At 37.9% G+C, this 17,557-nt stretch overlaps 1 long non-coding RNA gene across 1 annotated transcript in view; it reads right to left on the minus strand.

Moving 5' to 3' along the window:
* Positions 1 to 11,792: 11,792 nt before the first annotated feature.
* Positions 11,793 to 17,557, minus strand: part of LOC105248551 — a 95,321-nt gene continuing 89,556 nt past the window's right edge. The window contains exon 5 of the long non-coding RNA XR_888981.2: positions 11,793 to 12,167. This is a non-coding gene — a long non-coding RNA (uncharacterized LOC105248551). The remainder of the gene's footprint in view (positions 12,168 to 17,557) is intronic.

Consider the following 17,557-nt stretch of genomic DNA (forward strand, 5'->3'; position numbering starts at 1 on the left):
CAAACTGAATTTAAAATAATTTACTCAATAATCTGGATTGAATTTATCTAATAATTTTGTTGGGATTCAGAATATTAAACAGATTTTTGAGATTAGATGGAAAAAATTTTAAACGACTTGGTGCTGGCGAGTTTAGTATTATTAATCAGAAAATTTGGTAAATTTAACAGGAAGAAATTAATCAGATTCATCTGGCAATTCTTACAAGAATTCTGGTCCGTCCATTTTCCAACAGACATACTGGTTGAATCTACTAGAATTCTAATTAATGCAACCAGATTTTTTTCTCAGTGCATTGTTTATCAGTTTAATTTCTAACAAACTGAATTTAAAATAATTTACTCAATAATCTGGATTGAATTTATCCAATAATCTTAGGATTCAGAATATTAAACAGACTTTTGAGATTAGATGGTAAAAATTTTAGACGACTTGATGCTGGCGAGTTTAATATTATTAATCAGAAAATTTGGTAAATTTAACAGGAAGAAATTAATCAGATTCATCTGGCAATTCCTACAAGAATTCTGGTCCGTCCATTTTCCAACAGACATACTGGTTGAATCTATCAGAATTCTAATTAATGCAACTAGATTTTTGCCCCTGTGCGCAGCAGATGACCTGCCTGCTTCAAGGTAGACAAATCATCAGATCATCAGATTGAAAATTGAGGTGGAGGAAAAATTTCGACTCGGGTAATCATTTGTTACGAGGTGTAATACACATCCGAGAGGGCTCGCAACCTCGGAGGAAGAGACGGGAACTCTTGCGAAATTCCGCGTTTCATCAGCACTCCCATCGCGGGGAGATTGGCAGATACGATGCGCGCATCCGCGTAATAATCGCCGGGGAAAAAAAAAAAGAATCGCATGTGCACGCGACGGCCGTTCGCTATTGAACCTAACCGACCGCGACCCGTACAAATGACCAGCCTAGATTCCACCGTTTTCTATCGAGGCGCCGCGATTATTAATGGGCGCACGCGACTTTATTCGAGACGTCACGCACCGAGCCTCCTCCTCCGAGAGGATCTCTACGAGGGGAAACGAGTTAGCTCAGATTTCCGCCGACGTTTCCACGAAGTCCCTCGCCCTAATTAAGGCTTACTCCCCCTACTTACTTCGGTCCAAGCGAAAACCACGTCCATTGTTGATGGATATGTTAATGATAAGGCAACAGAACGAGCTAATTCGCCAACACTTTTCGTATAACGGGCTCGACAATCTTACAATCTAATCGAATTATCTTGTGGATTAATTAAATGGAGTGATGAATAAGTGCGTTGTAGCAATCGTTGAGGGCCTTTCGAAAGGAGAACGAGACGGGCAATGAAACTCTTATTGAGAAAAAAAAAAAACCGAGAGAAAAGAAAGATACAAAGCTACACTAATATACGCGCGCGCCCGTCGGTGAAATCGAACAACGGTGTTTCAATTGCTAAATTATAATCGCTCGGGACCCGGGCAAAGCGTCGGTCATCGGAGGGAGAGAGAGAGAGAGAAAGAGAGAGAGGACGGCTCGCGTAATATCATATCTACCGCGCGATCGCGGCAAAGCATCGTCCGGTAAGTTCGTACCAAATAAGACACAGAGCGGTTTGTTATGTTCCTCGAGGAGAGAGAATACAAGTGTCCATGAGAGCCCAAAGTGTAGGAGCGAGAAGGGGGGAGGGGGGGAGGGGACCGGAGGAGGTGGATCAGCGGCGTTATTAATGGGCACGATTACTTGGCGAAACTCGCGCCTTTGTGCATCAGCCTCCAACCCCCCCATCCCCCGCCACCATCTTCCTCTCTCTCTCTCTCTCTCTCTCTCTCTCTCTCTCTCTCTCTCTCTCTCTCTCTTTCTTTCATTGCCGCCGCCAACCTCGTTTCACCTCCTCGCCACCTCCATCCTCTGAGTCTCATAATACCCACACGCGCGTTCTCCCTTTACACCTGTGCCCGGCACCGTCTAAGTTATGCATGGGATCCTCCCACAGAAACAATGCACCCGCTCTCCTCTTCTTCCCCCCCGCGACAACTCGCCTCTCTCTCTCTCTCTCTCTTTCTCTCCAGGTCGCTCTCCCCCTCCTCGTCTATTCGGTCTTCCTTTTTTCTCCTCTTGTCCGGTACTTGTCCCGCCAAATAGTCATTACCCGAAACAATTTGCAATAGCAATAGGGCCGATAGGATCTGCGATTGCGATGCAAAGTGATGCGGCGCATCTTGCAATTGTTGCGGAAGCTTCATCGCATCAAGGAGAAACGCCAACTTGAACAAATCTTCGCGCAATATGTGAGAGACGATCTCTGTTATCCCACACTGAGAAAAAATCTGGTTGCATTAATTAGAATCCTGGTATCTATTCAATCAGTATGTTTGTTGGAAAATGGACGAACCAGAATTCTTGCAGGAATTACCAAGTGAATCTGATTAATTTCTTCCTGTTAAATTTACCAAATTTTCTAGTTAATAATACTAAACCCGCCAGCACCAAGTCGTCTAAAATTTGTTCCATCTAATCTCAAAAGTCTATTTAATATTCTGAATTCCAACAAGATTATTGGATAAATGCAATCCAGATTATTGAATAAATTATTTTAACTTCAGTTTGTTAGAAATTAAACTGCACTGAGAAAAAAATTTGATTGCATTAATTAGAATTCTGGTAGATTCAACCAGTATGTCTGTTGGAAAATGGACGAACCAGAATTCTTGTAGGAATTATCAGGTGAATCTGATTAATTTCTTCCTGTTAAATTTACTAAATTTAACTTCAGTTTGTTAGAAATTAAACTGATAAACAGTGATGCAAGAAGAGGATCCAACTCAAACACACACAATCGAGAATAAGAGAGCTAGCGTTCTCTTTCTGGCACTACTGCTCGTAAGAAAAAAAAATATACTTTGGATTTAATGTTAATACTAGTTCTTTATATACATTTTATTTTGGCAAATATTGAATACGAGTTAAGTTAAGAGTGGCAAGCAAAGAAATTAATGTAACAAAAAATTTTATAGATCCAACCAGAAAATACTAACCAAATGCTTATAGTAAAATCTATTAAACATTCTAGTTATAAAAAATCGAGTCTTATCATGATAACTAGAAATTCTTGTTTGATTTAAGGATGTATTGGACGGGCCGTCTGTCTCAAAAGTTAATCCAAAGTATCAAAAAATTAAAGTTGGACAGAATACGAATTCTAATTGGTCAAACATTTTTTAAAAATCACGAAATCGTACGTAAAATCACGAAATACTTCAAAGTATTCTTTAATATAAATAGGTCTTAATTTCCAAGAAAATGTTGCCACGTTTTATCATCAATATTGCGTGAAACCGATAATCACAGTTATTTTTTAATAATAATTTCAAAACGAGCAAGTAAGTCGTTTTAAAACTTTGTGGAAACATTTTTACATGTATGAAGAATATAATATTAGAAAATGAAATTTTTATCATTGTTTTTTTTTATAGTTTGTGAATAATTTATTACCTGTCTCTTGAACGTTTACATTAAGATCCTATGTTAAAATCGCAAAATTCAAAAATTAATAGCTTTTAAAGGAGCAAGTAAAAAAATTTCAAATAATTCATGACGATTTAGAATGTTATTAAGAGTGTTAAATTAAAAAATTCACGGCGATCTCATTGATCGTAATATATCTCCAATACATCCTTAACCAAAATGCCTTCAATCATATACGTCCTGTTGGTACAATCAAACGATTTTTCCCAGTGCATCTGTAACCTCGCGTTGCATCGCAATTACATTGCAATGAGAGGAGAGAAGCTGCGCGTCGTCTCTCCTCTCTCTCCCTCGAGCGAGCAGTCAACAGTTTGGCGGACTTTATCGTTTAATTATCTATAAAAGCGCGTAATTACACATTTCGCTGGCGGGATCGGTATTGACCGGCAAAATTCGGCGCACCGATTTAATTGCGGGCTTGATCATGAGCGTCCCGCGAGGCCCGGGAGAGCCGATCCCAGACGCAGGATACGGAGGATACCGACGCCTCGAGGACGCTCTTCCCCCGATTTCCGATCCGACCCGCCCGGTCGATCGACTTCTCACCCCGGCATCGCCTCCATCTGTACACCCAGTTGGTTTTCTCTCTCTCTCTCTCTCTCTCTCTCTCTCTCTCTCTCTTTCGCTCTTTCTTTTCTCTTCTGGGCGTGTTTTTCGATGGATCGAAGCAGGCTCGTCGATACACATCCGGCTGTATTAATCGCATCAACCGGCTGACCGCTCGAAACCCGCCTAATCCAATTGAGAGTCCGAGCTCCGAATCATGCAACGTTGGGGAAATAGAGAATTAAATTGGGAAACGACAGCAACGTACATTTGGGCAATCCACATTTGAATCAACATTTTCTAAAACTTTTTTCAAAACTGAATTTTACATCTTGAAAAAGAAATTTCGTTGATAATACATGAACTAAGATTTATATTTCATCCTTGTATTTTTTAGAAATCATTGGCCCAAAAAGGATGCGATTCTCATTTGGTAATATCCCTGTTCTCTGCCTATGTATCCGATTGGATTAATCGCTTCAATGACAGGACCGAATCATCGAGCTAATCTAATTCCATCTGCCGGCAGCCGCGGTCGAGGGATCTCTCCTTCGCAGGAGGAACAGGAAGAAAAAGTCACGAAGGCGGGTCTGCCCGCGGGGGACGCCTCGAGTGTTAAAATGTTAATTCGTGGGACACCGCGAGAAGAACGGAGGGCGAGAGGGACAGGAGGCAGGAACGCTGCAATCTTGAGGGCGCACGAATTTCACTGTCACACGAGTCGATTTCCCCGATTGGCACCTGGACTGAAATGTTAATAAACTCGCGTTTCGATGATTAACCTAATTAGATCGGTGATTAATCAATTAGCGTCCCCAGATGATAAGACGCGATATCGTAATAAACATCGGAAGATAATAATAATCTCGCGGGAGGGCATCGCGAGGGTCACTTCATTTGGCAGTCGAACGTTGGGATCGAATAAGGTAGACGCGCGTGTTAATCATCCTGGTCCTTCCGAGGGCGAGAGCGAGAGGGACGATCGAATCGACGAACGGAAGGAGAAGAAGAGAGGGCCTGGAGAGCCGTCGATGACCAGTCATTGTTGCCTCATAAAGCCAGTGAATGCCCTCCCCGTAATTCCACCTTCGTGAGCCCCTTCTCCTCACCCGGTCCCGATCCGAAAAAACGATCGGGCTAATCGCTCGACGATTGTAATAGGTTTTCTTCGCGGTCATTGTCCCGTCTTCGGGACTCTCTCGTGTATACACGATGACGAGATGAGAGGTGAACGCCTGCGCCAAGAGATCAAACGCTGATTGTCTCGGGCTGGACTTTGGAGTATCTTCCGGCCAAGCTCGTGTGTCTTTCGAATTGGTCTTGGTGAATTCACGACAACTTTTACGGAAACTTTTACATCGCGGAAAAACCGACACGGTCGAATATTTGAAGACCAAATCAAGAGCGCGAGTTGGAAGATAACACGCTATCTATCTGGGCTGCGCGAAGAAAGAAGCTTGGGGCGGGTTTTTCGAACAACCCGGAACGTCGACTGGATTACTCTTCCGAGCAGTTTGACGTAACAGGATGACGATGTCGCGAGCAGCCGAGAAGAAAAGCAGAATAGCGGGTCGAGGAGGCGAAATTATAGGTGGCGGAGATCCTGCGAGCAAACAGGAAGGATCCTCCCCGCTCCTGCCAGGTTCGCCGAGTCAATTCATGCAGGAAATCGGTTTTTCGGTCGCAAGTTTCATTCGGCACCGCTTCCCATCCCCCCTTCCTCTTCCTTCCAGCGAGTTTATTTTCCTGTATTCTCTCGCGTCATCCGCCAGAAGAAGGTTTCACGGTCTCCATTGTGTCGAGTCCTCTTCAGGGGGGGCGACTATCCGGATTATCGGACCCCCGAGAGCAACCAGTCTCGAAATTGGAGCCCGCAGCGGGCCCCTCGAAATCTCGTTTGCAAATAAGATCCCGCGCGTCAATGTCGACTCACGTGACATTATTCGGGACGCAACTCTCCCATAAAATCGCGAAACTGAGCTGACGGAGGAAGAAACGTCATGCGCAAGGATCGATGAAAGAATTTCGAATAGGCGATTAATCGACGCAATTTTAAATCTTATTTGTTACGACTCTTCTTATCAATAGACTTTGAGATTAAATTTTCAATATATCCAAGTCGATATCTAAGTCGATTAAATGAGAAAATTATTTTTAGATTAGTCTTTTAGATTGGCTAAACATGATTTAAAAAATAAAATACAATCCAGATATTTTGTTTGTGTTCATATTATTTTATAAAGAAAAGAATTATATTATAAGTGTATCAATTATATAAAATTTATTAATTTTTTTATTAGAAAATATTAGATTAATTGAGAATTATTTTTAGATAGGTCTTTTGGATTGGCAGCTAAACATTATTTAACAAATAAAATACAATCCAGATATTTTGTTTGTGTTCATATTATTTTATAAAGAAAAGAATTATATTATAAGTGTATCAATTATATAAAATTTATTAATTTTTTTATTAGAAAATATTAGATTAATTGAGAATTATTTTTAGATAAGTCTTTTAGATTGGCAGCAAAACATTATTTAAAAAATAAAATACAATCCAGATATTTTGTTTGTGTTCATATTATTTTATAAAGAAAAGAATTATATTATAAGTGTATCAATTATATAAAATTTATTAATTTTTTTATTAGAAAATATTAGATTAATTGAGAATTATTTTTAGATAGGTCTTTTGGATTGGCAGCTAAACATTATTTAACAAATAAAATACAATCCAGATATTTTGTTTGTGTTCATATTATTTTATAAAGAAAAGAATTATTATAAGTGTATCAATTATATAAAATTTATTAATGTTTTTTATTAGAAAATATTATATATTTAATAATTTAGTTCTTTTACTAGTATTTTCTCTCAATCGTTATTAAATTATAATCCATTCATTCATTATTAAATTATTATAATGCATCAAAAATGTGCAAAGAAAGAGAAAGAGAGATAACATTTTTGTATCTCTAATACCGATTAAACGTCATCTCTATCTCTCATTGTCAGCAAAATAAGCAGTTTAATTCCTATTTAATCTCATTTAAAAGATTCTTTTGTGCTTGATCTAACTTAAGATTGAGAAATTTAAGATGGAAATTTATATATTAAATATTATATATTATATATTAAATTTATATATTATATATTAAATAATATATATTAAATTTATATATTATTATATATTAAAATTATAAGAGTTCAAAAGAAGGTTATTATCTTTCAAATTTTTTCAAAATCCGACCCAGCAAGAGTTTCTCTCGAGTAGGCGTCGAAAACGCAATAACGGCAATAGCATCATACCCGCTAGTTAGACTCTCATAAAGTCACGATGTAAATCATCCGTGGAAACTCGCGAGGAGATGTTTGCCGATGGTCCACCTCCCGTCAACGCCCTCGCGTAAAAAGAGGCAGAGAGAGAAGAGCCGTGAATGAGCGAGGTTCTTTACACCTCGTTTAAGAGTTCGTCCTAAAGGAGCGGTGGGCGTGCTTCCTCATTGAAGACCTAGACCTCTGGACGCGAAGGGCACCTGCTCTTTCTAAGTATTGTGCTTTATTGAGACGCCAAACGATGGAAAACCTATTAACGTCAACGCGCTGATAGAGCCCAACGGCTTCCTTTGGCGGCACCGAGACTGTAAAACGGAAGTGCACTCACCTGTGCGTTGCTTGCAACGTGTGCACGCCATCTTGAATGCGGATAAGCTGCAAATTTTTATTTTATTTATATATTATTATATAATTTATTATATATTTATTATTATATTTATTATTTTTATTATTATATTTATTATTATTTCATAATATAATATATTTATTAATCTATTTATTAATAAATGTATATATATTTTATATAAATATAATTAATAATTGCAAAAATATAATAAAAATATAATTAATATTAATAAAAATCCATATAAGAGTAAAAAAATTAATTACTAAACTGATATATAGCGTCCATATATTTAAATTGTAAGGATGCAGGAAACTTTGTAAGGATTCCAACAATTGAAATAACATCAATTTTATTCGCATAAAGTACGAAGCTCTTTACATGAGTTAAATTTAAATTCGATATTAATATTAATGGAAAATTAATGATTTTCTAGAGGAGTAAAATTGAATGAATGATTACGCGAGGTTAAATTAATGGCATAGAGCTGGAGCGAGCTCCTGATTAAAAAAATATCCGATACGATCCTTGAATAGTTGCGCCCGCTGCGGCGCCGATTGTTACGTAAATGGGAGAAAACGAAAGTAATATTTAGCCATAGAGAGAAGCAAAAATGCCTCTCCCGTATATATATTCTTAGTCATCGTACTCATCGAACCGCGCTCGATGATGCAAGGCCCCCAAGTTACAACGCTCGCCTCATCCGGCTAGCGCTTTATCGATCATTTCGCCGCGCTATCGTTTTGCATTTTAATTGTTTGCTCAAGCCATTATCTCGGTCGAGCTCGACGTTAATTTCGCGTCCCATTTAATTAACGACGATTAATGTAATTATGTTATTATTATCGCGCGGCAAGAATTGCCTCGGATCGCACATTTCGCCGCCGACAGGCTTCACCCTCCGATGAAAAACTCGCCGTTATATGGAAATCGCGTCCGATATTCGTTCATTATCTCCGCCTGGTAATTAGGATCAATCGCGGCCGTGCATCGATTTAATCAACGATTACCTCGACTCGATCGTCTTTCCATCGCGCGCGAGAAGCGTAGAAATAAATCGTCGGGGGAAACCCCGACGGACAAACAATAATTATTAGAAACCGCGAATAGAAACATCGAAAGGCGTAGCCAATTTATTTCGCGCGCAGGGTATAATGCACAATTAATATACACACAATTATACAATTTCACGCCGTCATTATCGCGCATTAATCATCCGCGTAGTGGAATATTAATCAATCCTGGATGCAAGAATTTAATCTCCGCGATTGCACAAGTGACGGCGCTTGTTCAGGAATTCGAGCGATTGTTGGAATCCTCGCACTAAGAAAAAAATCTGGTTGCAATAATTAGAATTCTGGTAGATTCAACCAGTATGTCTGTTGGAAAATGGACGAACCAGAATTCTTGTAGGAATTACCAGGTGAATCTGATTAATTTCTTCCTGTTAAATTTACCAAATTTTCTGATTAATAATACTAAACTCGCCAGCACCAGGTCGTCTAAAATTTTTTCCATCTAATCTCAAAAATCTGTTTAATATTCTGAATTCCAACAAGATTATTGGATAAATTCAATCCAGGTTATTGAATAAATTATTTTAACTTCAGTTTGTTAGAAATTAAACTGCACTGAAAAAAAATCTGATTGCATTAATTAGAATTCTGGTAAATTCAACCAGTATGTCTGTTGGAAAATGGACGAATCAGAATTCTTGTAGGAATTATCAGGTGAATCTGATTTCTCCCTGTTAAATTTACCAAATTTTCTGATTAATAATACTAAACTCGCCAGCACCAAGTCGTCTAAAATTTTTTCCATCTAATCTCAAAAGTCTGTTTAACATTCTGAATCCCAACAAGATTATTGGATAAATTCAATCCAGGTTATTGAATAAATTATTTTAAGTTCAGTTTGTTAGAAATTAAACTGCACTGAGAAAAAAATCTGATTGCATTAATTAGAATTCTGGTAGATTCAACCAGTATGTCTGTTGGAAAATGGACGAATCAGAATTCTTGTAGGAATTGCCAGATGAATCTGATTAATTTCTTCCTGTTAAATTTACCAAATTTTCTGACTAATAATACTAAACTCGCCAGCACCAGATCGTCTAAAATTTTTTCCATCTAATCTCAAAAATCTGTTTAATATTCTGAATTCCAACAAGATTATTGGATAAATTCAATCCAGGTTATTGAATAAATTATTTTAACTTCAGTTTGTTAGAAATTAAACTGCACTGAGAAAAAAATCTGATTGCATTAATTAGAATTCTGGTAAATTCAACCAGTATGTCTGTTGGAAAATGGACGAATCAGAATTCTTGTAGGAATTATCAGGTGAATCTGATTTCTCCCTGTTAAATTTACCAAATTTTCTGATTAATAATACTAAACTCGCCAGCACCAAGTCGTCTAAAATTTTTTCCATCTAATCTCAAAAGTCTGTTTAACATTCTGAATCCCAACAAGATTATTGGATAAATTCAATCCAGGTTATTGAATAAATTATTTTAAATTCAGTTTGTTAGAAATTAAACTCATAAACAGTGATGCGAGAAGAGGATGCAGCTGAAACACACACAATCAGAGAGCTAGCGTCCTCTTTCTGGCACTCGTAAGAGAAAAAAATATACTTTGGATTTAACGTTAATAATAATTCTTTATATACATTTCATGACAAATATTGAATACGAGTTAATTAAAGTTCGGAAAAAAATAATGAACAGAAATTTATATAACGATATACATTAAAAAATATCTATTAAACGTTTCTAGTTATAAAAAATTGAGCCTTATCACGATAACTAGAAATTCTTGTTTGATTTAACCAAAATGCCTTCAATCATATACGTCTTGTTGGTACAATCAAATGAATTTTCTCAGTGCGACGATCGCGACAAATAGGTCCTTCGAGGGCCCCGAAGACGAAGAGGGCTCTGGAGCCGCCGATCCGGGGGTCCGAGCGCAAATTCATTAATACCGGGGGTCCGCTAGCAGTCTCCCCTTGCCCTCCCCCTCCCTCTCTTTACCTCCCTCACGAGGAACGAACAATACGTCGCCTAATAGAAATCAAATCGCCTCACCATTTATAACGGCCCACCTCGTGCCTCCCTTTTGTCTCGTCCGGACCCTCTCGCCCTCTCCCTCCCACGCCTCGCGTCGCTCGCCTTTTTTTTTCGCCCATCACGGAATAATCGAACAAGATTGATGAGGGCGGCGTGACTGGCTCGCCACGAGGCCTCGTAAGAATCACGCGCGTATCGTCCAAGACATTGGGGTGGCGGGAGAGGAGGGGGGAGGGGGCCCGTTATATCCGAGGATCGAACTCGGATCGTAGGAATCTCCTCGGAGGACTAATCTCGCCGCGATTGGTACCCGCGAGATCAAGTGTCACGTCGTTTATAGAGACGATTCACCGGCTGACGCCCGGAACATCGGCATTTTACGCTTGAATTGATTCTCGGATGGCTTTTTAAGGAGCCGCAAGAGTCACGCGAAAGAAAGAATCGACCGACTCGATATTCCATAAATAATTAGTAAGTGTCTGGTTCATTTTCAGCAAGAAATTTCATACTATTCTCCGACTTATGTCTCGTTGATTATCGCAATAAAAATTTGCTAAAGAAGCAATAATAATCGCACATGTTTGCAAGATGTAGATTTTGAAGCTTCTTCTATTTATTTTAAATTGGAATTTTTTGGGAAAAATCCTCACGTATCTGAAACGAAAAATTAGTGTTCAAAAAATTATATACATATTATAATTTAAACTCCAAAGATCTATAAAATAGAAGGGAATAAGTCTATAAAATAAAGAAGATTTTTTTTAACAAAATATATAAATTTATCTCACATATTTTGTATCGGTAACATATTTTAAAATATTAAATTGATTTAATGTAATAAATATTAAATTGATTTTTGAATTAAAAGCATCAATGATTGCCTCTCAGCGATGATGATGTCGATTCCATTTAAGAGAAATCTATCAATTTATATGCGATTTATAAAAACGAAAGATTTCGGACAGAGATTCGAGAGAGAAAATCGATGGGAGGATAATTTTTCCGAGAGCGAGCGATTTCCGGAGGGCATTTTATGGACGCTGCCCTCGCGGATTCGGAACGGGATGTAGCGGGAGCGAGAGGTTTTTATAGGGTGGATCCGGGAGGCTCGAGGATTGAAGGAGCTCGGGACCCCCGGCGCGAAACAACAAGCAGTCAGAAAAATGGATGGGCTGCTAACCGTGCCACCCATGGAGCCGGGGTTATTTCGCCTCTCGCTCGCGTAGGCCCTTTATGCGGCGAGCGCAAACGCGCTTTAATAAGCGGGATCCTTAATTACGTTTTCACCTGTGTCGTAGGAGGATAAACCATCGAAGCGTTCCCGTCGATCCCGAGGAGAGCGGGGTGCCTTCCAATTGGCTGAAAAAAGAAAAACACGACACGCTAGTCACTTTGGCCTCGTTAACGTTTCCTTTGCTTGCTTCTCTCTCTCTCTCTCTCTTTCTTTCTTGCTCTCGATATAAATATCTCTCACTTTCGAGATATGAAAAAAATGTTTCATGCAAAGGTTTTAATAAAAGGATATTTCTAGTTAATCGCATCAATAAAATTTTGACAAAATAATTAAGGAAAAGTTCTTTCAAAAATTTTGGAAAAAAATTATTCTATTAATCTAGTTAAAAGATACCCTGTAGAATTCTCCTTTGTATAAAATATCTTTTGAGATTTTGAGTGATTTTCAGATACATCGAGAAGAACAAAAAGCCACATATCATAAAGGTAGTTTTACCCCTTAGTCATTTATGGATCGAAAATTTTTAAATTTATCCCTTTGTATATAACATATATATAGAGTTTCTTTAAAATCAGGATTTTTCAGAATTCGCGAGATTTTCTTGTAAAATAAAATAAAGAAAATTGTGGAGAGTTAATACATAAAGAGAGCAAGGATCAAAAATGTGTCGCGCTATCGTTGCTTGCTTCTCTCTCTCTCTCTTTCTTTCTCTCTCTCTCTCTCTCTCTCTCTCTTTCTTTTTCTCTCGATATGAATATCTCTCACTTTCGAGATATGAAAAAAATGTTTCATGCAAAGGTTTTAATAAAAGGTTTTAATAAAAGGATATTTCTAGTTAATCGTATTAATAAAATTTTGACAAAATAATTAAGGAAAAGTTCTTTCAAAAATTTTGGAAAAAAATTATTCTATTAATCTAGTTAAAGATATCCTATAGAATTCTCCTTTGTATAAAATATCTTTTGAGATTTTGAATAATTTTTAGATACATCAAGAAGAGCAAAAAGCCACATATCATAAGGGTAGTTTTACCCCTTAGTCATTTATGGATCGAAAATTTTTAAATTTATCCCTTTGTATATAACATATATATAGAGTTTCTTTAAAATCAAGATTTTTCAGAATTCGCGAGATTTTCTTGTAAAATAAAATAAAGAAAATTGTGGAGAGTTAATACATAAAGAGAGCAAGGATCAAAAATGTGTCGCGCTATCGTTTTTGTTGGCGCGATAGGAGATCGCCAGCGTAATCCTCCGATAAATCTCGCGAAAAGGGGGACACGGTCGACTCGTCCGCCCTCCAATAAAGCGAGATCCTCGATTTTGTCCCCCGTAATGGGCCGCGGGAGACATTATGCGACGTCGCGTGGTAGCGCGTCGCGCGAGCGACCCTAAGACGCATCACTTCCACCATCGGTATCCGGGCATTTGTCCAGGCCGACGCGTCCAGGAACCGGACCCGCGGAAGGGAAACGCCGGCTCGGCGATTTAGTGCCCAGCGATCCTCCCGAGAAATCGCCGGAATCGCGCGTTAGGGCGACTCGCGTGTCCGCTCGTACATCTTTTTCGTTCGCTCCCTAATCATTTCCGGATCTCGCGTTCTGCTCTTGGGGAGGAGCAGATTGCGACGATACTTGCGAGAGATGCCTTTTTCAAGTAGAAAAATATTTCTTATATAAATAAAAGGTAATCATTTAAAAAAGTCATTCTGTTAAAACTGAATCATGTCAATAATTAAAGCAACTGATTTTATTAAGGATTTCATTGAAAAATCTGTAATATGTAAATAAATCAGTAACATTTGCAAGGTGGATTTTTGCAACTTTTTCTATTTATTTTAAATTGTTTTCTTTTGTAAAAGTTTTATACATTTAAATAAAACACTATAATTAGTATTAAAGAGTGCAGTCATTAATTCACTCACATTAAAAAAATAGTATAATTAGAATTAAAAATCTTAGAATTATACTCATATTACGTTTTTTACTCTAAAAATGTGATAAATTTATAAAATATAAATAAGACTCTTGATAAAAAATATAGATATTTTTAACAAAATATATTGCTATAATAAATTGCTGAATAAATTTATGTATAAATTGTTATTATATAATATAAAATAAAAACATTAAAAATAAAAATTTATATAATATAAAATATATAGCCATAAAATAATAATATAAAACACATGTTTTTAGGAATATCACAGATTGAGAGAACTACTATTAATAATTTTGAATCGATAACTTTTTATTCTGAGACCGCCAGTGATTATTTACTGCTTTCCAATGATAATGCGTTGATTCCATTTAAAAGAATATATCGAAAAATAAATTCAGATATCAATTTTTTGAATTTTTGAATTTTTGAATACGCGGTGACTAATCAATCGCGGTGTTTCGATTGCCGACATATTTTTTTCTACGATCACCCGCGCGCGAGGATGATCACGTAACACGGGACACCCCGACATTAATCACAAAGAGTCCGGAATCGTCGATAACGCGAATAAATTTAATAGATATCTGTTTTCATGCACGCAACACACATAAACACACGCACGCACACACACACACACGAATTTCCGCCGGTTGAAAGTAAATCAGCGATATTAACAGGCTCGTAAATCGTCGCTCGCGAGCGGAGCGTTTAAAAAAAAAATACAAGACAATTGTGCCATTATCTTTCCGAGTTAATCGAACGATTGAGTAATGCGTGAATAATTTTCTATTATAATCGTATGAGTCGTATACGTGTCCATCTCACTCGACGTTCTCATATCTCATTTCATTTCCCTCTCCTCTGGGTCTCTCGCATGAGATCAGCGATGGGTAAAAGTTGGCGTCGCTCGCCGATCGCGCGTGTCGATAAAATAAAACATTACGATCATCAGAAATGATTCGTGAAATTCGCAAAGTGACTAAAGAAATGACAAAGAAAACAGTAAGAACAGAGAAGGAGATAGAAAAAAATGTGTCAAAAATTTCTCCAAGACGTTTGCGCGAGAATCAATCTTATCACAGACATTATTCTGGTTCTTTCCGACGTGGATTTTATTGCGACCTTGGTGGGATTCACAAAGAAATACCAAGAGAACAATTGAAAAAAATAGTCGTTATTAATAGCATTCGTCCACTGAGAAAAAAATCTGGCTGCATTAATTAGAATTCTGGTAGATTCAATCAGTATGTCTGTTGAAAAATGGACGAAGAATTCTTGTGGGAATTACCAGATGAATCTGATTAATTTCTTCCTGTTAAATTTACCAAATTTTCTGGTTAATAATACTAAACCCGCCAGCACCAAATCGTCTAAAATTTGTTCCATCTAATCTCAAAAGTCTGTTTAATATTCTGAATTCCAACAAGATAATTGGATAAATTCAATCCAGATTATTGAATAAATTATTTTAAGTTCAGTTTGTTAGAAATTAAACTGCACTGAGAAAAAAATCTGATTGCATTAATTAGAATTCTGCTAGATTCAACCAGTATGTCTGTTGAAAAGTAAATGAACCAGAATTCTTGTAGGAATTACCAGATGAATCTGATTAATTTCTTCCTGTTAAATTTACCAAATTTTCTGGTTAATAATGCTAAACTCGCCAGCACCAAGTCGTCTAAAATTTTTTCCATCTAATCTCAAAAGTCTGTTTAATATTCTGAATTCCAACAAGATTATTGGATAAATTCCAGGTTATTGAATAAATTATTTTTAAATTCAGTTTGTTAGAAATTAAACTGATAAACAGTGATGCGAGAAGAGGATGCAGCTCAAACACACACAATCAGAGAGCTAGCGTCTTCTTTCTGGCACTACTGCTCGTAAGAGAAAAAAAATATACTTTGGATTTAATGTTAATACTAGTTTTTTATATACATTTCATGGCAAATATTGAATACGAGTTAAGTTAAGAAGCAAGCAAAGAAATTAATGTAACAAGAAATTTTATAGATCCAATCAGAAAATACTAACCAAATCCTGATAGTAAAATCTATTAAACGTTCTAGTTATAAAAAATCGAGTCTATTCCATGATAACTAGAAATTCTTGTTTGATTAAAATGCCTTCAATCATATACATCTTGTTGGTACAATCAAACGATTTTTTTCAGTGTCATCAATTCGTTTGACGAGGATTCACGAATGATGACATAATTTGTGGAAAAGATCCTTCTCGTGCGTTTCCTTCCCGCCAATCGTGTCGACAGGATCCAACATCTCTCTAAAAAAAGTCCCGAGGAAAGATCGAATGGGGCTGAATCCTCCTCCTCTTCCCCTTCTCGCGAGTTCGCGTTTTCGATCGCTTCCAGACAAGCTGAGAAGCAACGCCAGCCGTAAGTTTCCAAGGTAATTCGCGTGTATATATATCGGCGTACTTGACCCCACGGCTATTAATCTCGCGTGCCATCACCCCCTTCGATCCGCGGGGGCGTTTCCAAACTAATATACGACGACACGACCCACGCCTCTATCGGCGAGAGCCTAACGAGGACTGACTTTAACGGTTAAATAATATTACTTTGAGAGCTCTTTCTCTCCCTCTCGATGGAGAAGGTCCCTTTGGCCTTTATCGACTCGGGCCGATGAGGAATTTAGGTCCTTTCAAAAAGATCTGAGGGCAAAATGAGATATCAAAAGTAAAGGATAAAAAGTAGAGAAGGAGAATCGTTATAATTTTTGCCCTCTCTATTTTAAGGAGGACATGTTTAAAAATTGGGAGAGGAAAGGAAATGTATTTTTCATTCCGTTAATAGAAAAACTCGACGAGCTTGACCCTCGTAAACGAGCAGTTGGTCCAAATCCCTTTCAAAGTCGGCCAAGAGCGGAATGGTGAATTTTGTCGCCGATCGGCCGATCCATTGATCCCTGGGAAAAGCTGCGGCCAGCGAGCGGAAAATCGTTTTCTCGGACGACACGAGGGGCGAATCTCCCCCCTGAACATTAGGGGGATACTTTCCAATCTTCGAGCCTCGCCAATCTCGTATCCGCGATCTCCTTAATGCTCGCATTAGGTACAGGGCAGCGATCGGTGAACCGGATCGCGTGCCCAAGTCGCTTATGTACGAGGTCGTGTCGAAAAAAATAATTACGTTGGATGATTGGAGATGAAGGTAAAAAAAAAGAAGGAAGAAACCTTCAACGTACGTTGATTGCGAGGGCCAGAAAAAAATCCCCGCGAAAGAATTAACGGCCGCAGTCAGTCCAGTCTAATGTTGAAGAAAACTTCATAAAAATATTCACACTACCCGACTACTGTCGCATCGAAGACACAATCGTGCTCACTGCAAAATTCTATTTTTTATTTTACATTGATCTCTCTATCGATATCGATATTATCGCGGGTTCCTTGATGCGCTATTCCTGAGCCAGGAGAATGTAACGCGCCGATTGGTAATCTTTAATCTTTTGTAGCGCCGAAACTACATCTTCCTCAACAGTTTGGTATTAAGATTTTCGCTTCCAAATGATCTCAGGAATCTACCATTAACGGCTGATTCGTCACGTCTGGGACAC

This window comes from Camponotus floridanus, unplaced genomic scaffold, assembly GCF_003227725.1.
Source record: "Camponotus floridanus strain SB8 unplaced genomic scaffold, Cflo_v7.5 scaffold67, whole genome shotgun sequence".
Taxonomy (NCBI): domain Eukaryota; kingdom Metazoa; phylum Arthropoda; class Insecta; order Hymenoptera; family Formicidae; genus Camponotus; species Camponotus floridanus.